Here is a 6516-nt window from a genome sequence, read left to right as displayed (position 1 = left end):
TTAATGGCCACGATAATATGAGAAAAGTTTTCACACGGGCCATGGTAATATACAAAAAATTTTTACATGGGCCATGGTAACTTAGATTGGATGATGTAGTAAAAAATCGAGAAAACTTCATCAAAACAATTTTTTGCCAAAATTCTTGGTAAAACACGATTTTTTATGTGGTACATATATGACTGACATGTTCCTACATTATAGCCCTATATTAAATATTATATGCTCTTAAGCCAATGAATTTATAAGCTCTTAAGCCAAGGAATAGGTTTTTTTGCTGATAGGTCTAGCTTTCGAATTAAACTGCAAATGTATCGTTTGCGTCGGACATATATATCTGACATGACTCATGTAAAACTTCTTACCGTCAGACAAATATGACTGATACAACGATTAAAGTGTCAATTAATCAACAATGTACTGTAAAATTGAACAGGATATTTTACGATGCATTTTTCTTAACTTTCTTTGCATATCGTCCGATCTTAAAATTTAAATTTCTTTAATAAATCTCCTTATCGATAAATAATTGCACATGCTCTTATGATATGCACTTATTTTCTTTTCTTGTTTAAAATGATTTAACTCTCACTTCGATATTTAAGGGAAAGTGAAGACCGTGAGCATATGACCTGCGGTGTCAATTTTGTGGTTTTATTATAAAACTTTCAAAAATTAATATTAATGAACAATGTGAATATTTTCGATTATATATTGATAAAAGAAAATTATGGTAATATCGGAATCTCGCAATAAATGTTTATCGCTATTATTCAATAATTTCTAAATTACATGTTTGCTCCAAAATATAGAATTTATACTGAGTCGATGAATTATTAATCGGATGGAAATAATCCAAATTAACAAAAAAAAATTTTGAATTTTTATAATTTTTGAGTTTCATATTTTGTAATTTGCTCATTAAATTCTCAATTAAAAGAAGCTGAATATTATTTATTATTCAATATAAAATGCAGTTATTTTCATATATTTTTTTTAATGTTGTTTTTTTTTTAATTTTTGGAAAACCTTTGCCATAAGATTTAATTTCACAATTTTCTATGAAAGGTCATAAATGAGGATTAAATTTGTTTTTTTTTTAAATCAGTTATGTGAAACTCTCTTATCTACTACGTAAGTTTCAAATTTAGGTTTCATGTGGTTTTTAATTTTCAGGTTTCCTATTATTGAAAGCCATAATTTAGTTAAAGCTTTATTTTTCTTCTCTGATCTATAATTTAAACATAGAATATTAATGACCAAGCATCGGATATGAATAATTATAATTTAATAATGCTTGTCGACAGAAAATATATGAAATTAACGCGTTAGTCACGAAACGACTGAGAATTTTTGGAAAGTACATTTCGCCTGAGGTAAAAAATGCATCGGCATTCGACTTTGTTCACAATCAGGGATTTTTCTTATATATTCAATATCATAATTATGATGTCAAAGTTTTTTGGGTTTAGTTTGAAGGTCAGTTATAGTAATTTACTTTATCATCAAAATAAATTTGATGTTTGGATTATAAAGAATGATGCACAAGTTTAGCAGTTTTTGCAATAAAAATAATGAGATAGAAATAAAGAGTTTATATATTTAGCTTTTGGAAATGAATGAGTAAGTTCATTTATTGCTGATAAAATAGAAGATATAATCGTATCAGAGTTATATGTATATATATATATATATATATATATATATATATATATAAATATATATATATACATATATATAATAAATTATATAGCATTGCAAAGATATAACGTTCTATAAACCAAGGACTTATCAAAGGCACGTTGCATACAAAATTATAGAACAAAGATTATTTTAATTGCTTAAAGCACAATATTTAATTAATTCTACCAGAATAAAATATAAATTTCCTTTTAATTACAAGAATTAAACCCGCCCTCACCAAACATCACTTTTAGTTACGTAACATTTTCCGAACAAATTTTTCGAATTTGAGAAAAAAAACGTAAAATTTAAATTTTTTAGAAAATTTAGGTAAAAAATAAATACACGTGATATCTTACTAAAACCTTCCCTCCCCCATGTGATTTTTCGTGATTTTTTGCTAACCCCCACGACCCCTAAGTTTAAATAAAATAAAATAATTTTATTTAAATAAAATATTAATAAGTTAAATAAACAGCGTTTTAAGAGAAATTAATTTGTATTTTCAAGTAGTTCAAAAATTATTTGTCTGATTTTTATCTCCAACATGGATTTTAGTAACATTGTATTTTTTTATAAATCCACTAAAATTGATGACCTAGTGAGGTCCAAACGTATGTCACTAGAAATTATTCAATGTTCACTCGTTTATGTGATTAAATAATGTAATATTAGTATTTTATTATCTAAAGGAAATAATAATCGTCGTATTATTCCGCCTCGAATACAGCAACAATTCTTAACGGAATGATTTGAAAGTTATTTTGCCAAAAGCGGGTGTGTCGCGCAAAATAATTGCGAGCTTTCAATGAACTTCGTGAGTTCAAGGCAAACAATGAAAATATTGTAGAGATTATCTTTGTATATATTGTAGATTGTGGCACACATTACATATTTGCCTATTTCTTAATAGACAGAGAGCCGATTGCTATTTTATATAATTTTTCTCAAACTATTCGAAAGCACATGTACCTAGACGAACTATATCAAAAAGCTATTAGCAGTCTTAATTTTTGTTGATCAACGAATTCGGACTTACTTTTGATATTAATATATAATTTCAATATAATATTTTTGATTTAGAATTTTGAAAAAGCATCCAAAAATGATATGGCTGATTTACTCAAACAAATGAAGTTTTAGTTATATCTGAATTATTTAATAAATTTACTATAATTATACATTCTGATTTTTTTTAATTGAACTTTTCGAGTAATAGTTGATTACCAAATAAATTTGCTCATGAATACAAAAAACTTTTCAGTGTCAAGTAATCTCAGTCGATTACCATAAAAACTATTGCATTATGATCATATGGTTAAAAACTTCTTATGCAACACAACCGGTTAAAATATTTAAATAATTTGCATTAATTTGATTTCTATTCAAGAAATCTTAACCGTGAATATTTAATGTTTGTTTTACAATCGGTGAGTTATTGGGAAAATATTTTATAATATTATTCATCATTTCTAAAAAGTTTAATTTCAGTTTCTATATATCTATATTCTATACATATTGAAAAAATAGTTGAAAGTAATTTTTAAACATGTACAATAATAATGATTTTTTCATATGTTATATATAGAAATAAAATAATTTATATAATAAAATCTAAATAATACAATTTTATAAACTATTAAGTTAACATTAGAAGAAAGCTTATATTAATTTAGAAAAATGTATAAATAATAAAATTGAGATAAAAGAAACATGGAGTATAAAATGATTCTAAACGCGTATAATATATAATATAAATAGTAAACTACACTTACAATTAGATTATAATTTTAATAATTTAGTTCTTGTTCATGATCTTCAAGATTTAAATAGGGCAGCTACGGGCTTATTGTAAAAGGCGCAAGTAGTAATAGACATTTTCTAATGGGATCTTATTTTTTTTTATTATTATACATTTTTTTCATTGACATGATATTTTCACACACACGCACACACACACACACACATATAGATATATATATATATATATATATATACATGTGTGTGTGGCAGGAATGCCTGGTATATGTGTGGCAGGAATGCCTTGGCCCAGGGGACGACTATTAATCACCTGATTTTAAGGGAGAGGGGGGGGGGTAGCAAAAAATCACAAAATATCACGTGGAAGAGAAAGGGGTATAGTTAGATATTATGTGTTTTTATTTTAATATGAATTTTTGAAAAAATTCAAACATTTTCAAAAAAAATCAAAATTTTTAAAATTTTCCAAAAATACACGTGATATTTTTGAGGGAGGGGGGTAATTTTGAATAACACCACGTATCACCATGGAAAGGGAGATCCAAAAATTCTTAAAAAAAATCGATCACGTGATTAATGGCCCCTTATTAAATGAAAAAGCAAATATTATATATAAAATCTCAGTGTTTTATATTAAAATCGATCACGTGATTAATGGCCCCCTTATTAAATGAAAAAGCAAATATTATATATAAAATCTCAGTGTTTTATATTAAGATATCGTTATGGTATACTTTATGATCTTTCATCACTTTCTTGAATAACACATGAATTTATTTATAGAATACATAAATCGTTGCCCGCAGAGCAATGACTCGTCATTGTTTTACAAGCCAATTAACGCATTTTCTTTGTTTTCACGCATTTTCTTTGTTTCGTTCGGGCATCAAAATTACGCAGCAAAAAATAACTGATAATACTATTTGTGAGACATTATACTGATTTTATATTCATATCATAACATTATGAAAACTTTCTATTATTCAGGTGAAAACTTGTGTCGCAGTAATTTATTGATAGAATTTATTGGTATATCTATCAAAATAAATAATTTGTTTTGACAACAGATATGCATCGAAATAATATTCATAAATATTCAACTATGGTTCTTTTTTTTAAAAAAAACATTGATGTTTTTAATTTTGAGCATATTTTTTGAACAGCACTTAAATCTTCTTGGACTGCAGGACAATCTAAAGCAGCAGTCAGTGAACTTTTTAATCATTAACTCAAAATATTTTTGATTAAGTTGATATTAAAACGAACAACTACATAGCAAATACAGTTAATATCAATTAAGAAATATGTATTTTACCTCCAAAAATGTCACATTTACTCCATTTAGGGTAAAGCATGGAACTAGTTTCTTCAACAATTATTATTAGTAAACTTTGGAAATACGCATTAACATTATTATTAAATATTCAATACTTATCTTACCTTTAAAAACGTGACTTCTGACCAGTTATAAATTTAAACAAAAAATCCTATTACATGTTTGTTTATTTAGTACAACATTGTTTATAACGCATAAAATTAGCAACGTGAGCATTTTTGTAATCAGTACGTTTTTTATACATAAAAATGCAGAAGGGCGATATTAAATTGCAATGGAAATAAATCTTTTAGAACGTCTCTAATATTGCACTATATTAAATTGCGTAATTTTGTAATTAAACAATTACCTAATTGTTAATAATTATACGCATTATTATTTGCATCGAACATTTATTATAATAATTTCGATGATTGTTTAGAAAGTATTGTATCAGAACTTATTTGTATCAGTACATAGTTTTTTTGAATAAGCAATTATTAGTAACAATTGTAAATTTTTTATTGATTTTGTTTCTAATTCTAATCAGTTACAATATGTTACAAATTAAAATTTCATATTATGTAATCAAAGTAGGATCTAAATATATTTATGATTTTATTTTTCTGAACCTCAAGCCTTTTTTACAAATAGATAATTCATTTAATTTTGGTTTAGTGAAATTTTCTGTGTTTTGGAGTTTAAGAAAGTCCTTATTTCAGTAACTTTGAACTATTGAACCCAATTATTTTTTAAATAAACTCTCACTAAAAATCGAATTTTATATTTGCAGAGACACCACACCACTTCATTTGTAATAACACATGAAATTCAGATTAGTCAAAATCTATAATATATTTTTGTATCAACTCTTTTTATCCCAATAAATCACCTGAAACCCTTACTACCTGAAATGAAGTATCTGTTTTTATATTATGGAAATACCACTGTTCTTATATATTCACTAAAAATTACCTCTCTATTACCTATAGATGTTTACTATTGTATATGTAATAATATTTTAGAGGTAAAAAATATATAAGTATAAACAAAAACGTTTTCTATACAGACATCCAGTTATTGAAAAAAAAATGACTATGTTTGAAAAAATCAATGTCTTCCATATGTTTTCAGTACTAGTTCCACTCTTGGCCCAAAATTATTAAAAAAAACATAAAAATCACAAAAATCAAACATGATTTGTATAATTTACATATTTAAATATTTAAATAGAAGAATTGTATTAAAATTTAATATAAAAAGCAACTTTTTGAGTTGTGTGAAACTCTATATTAAAATCATATATATGTTGAAATATATTTTATATATATTAGAAATTTATGTGTTATTGAAATATTGTACCTTAATCAGAAAATAACTCACTGGAGTGATCATTTTATACTCCATGTTTCTTTTATCTAAATTTTATTACACCTATCCCAGTATTCTTTGCAAATCTAATTTTTTTATTGCTAAACGTGTTTATGTACTTTCCGAGCTAACAAGAGAAGCCGTGCCTTACATTGTTTTATGTTAAAATTAATTTGTTGGCATTTCATAACGATTTTTGTGGCCTCAATTCTTCAGTGTCAATTGAAATCATTGTTTCTACTATGTGTTTTCTGATTTCTTAGAAAATTGAGCACTTATTTCAATATCAAAGGTCAAAAGTAATGATAATCTGGTTTGTATTGCTTGAGAAATAATTTGAATTGATTGAAATGAATGCCCAGTTAAATTTTAATGGCTAGGGAATA

Source organism: Ctenocephalides felis, unplaced genomic scaffold, assembly GCF_003426905.1.
Source record: "Ctenocephalides felis isolate EL2017-DRISC unplaced genomic scaffold, ASM342690v1 CF-g0.4_SCAFFOLD_01170, whole genome shotgun sequence".
NCBI classification, from domain to species: Eukaryota; Metazoa; Arthropoda; class Insecta; order Siphonaptera; family Pulicidae; genus Ctenocephalides; species Ctenocephalides felis.
Note: the sequence above shows the minus strand (reverse complement) of the source record.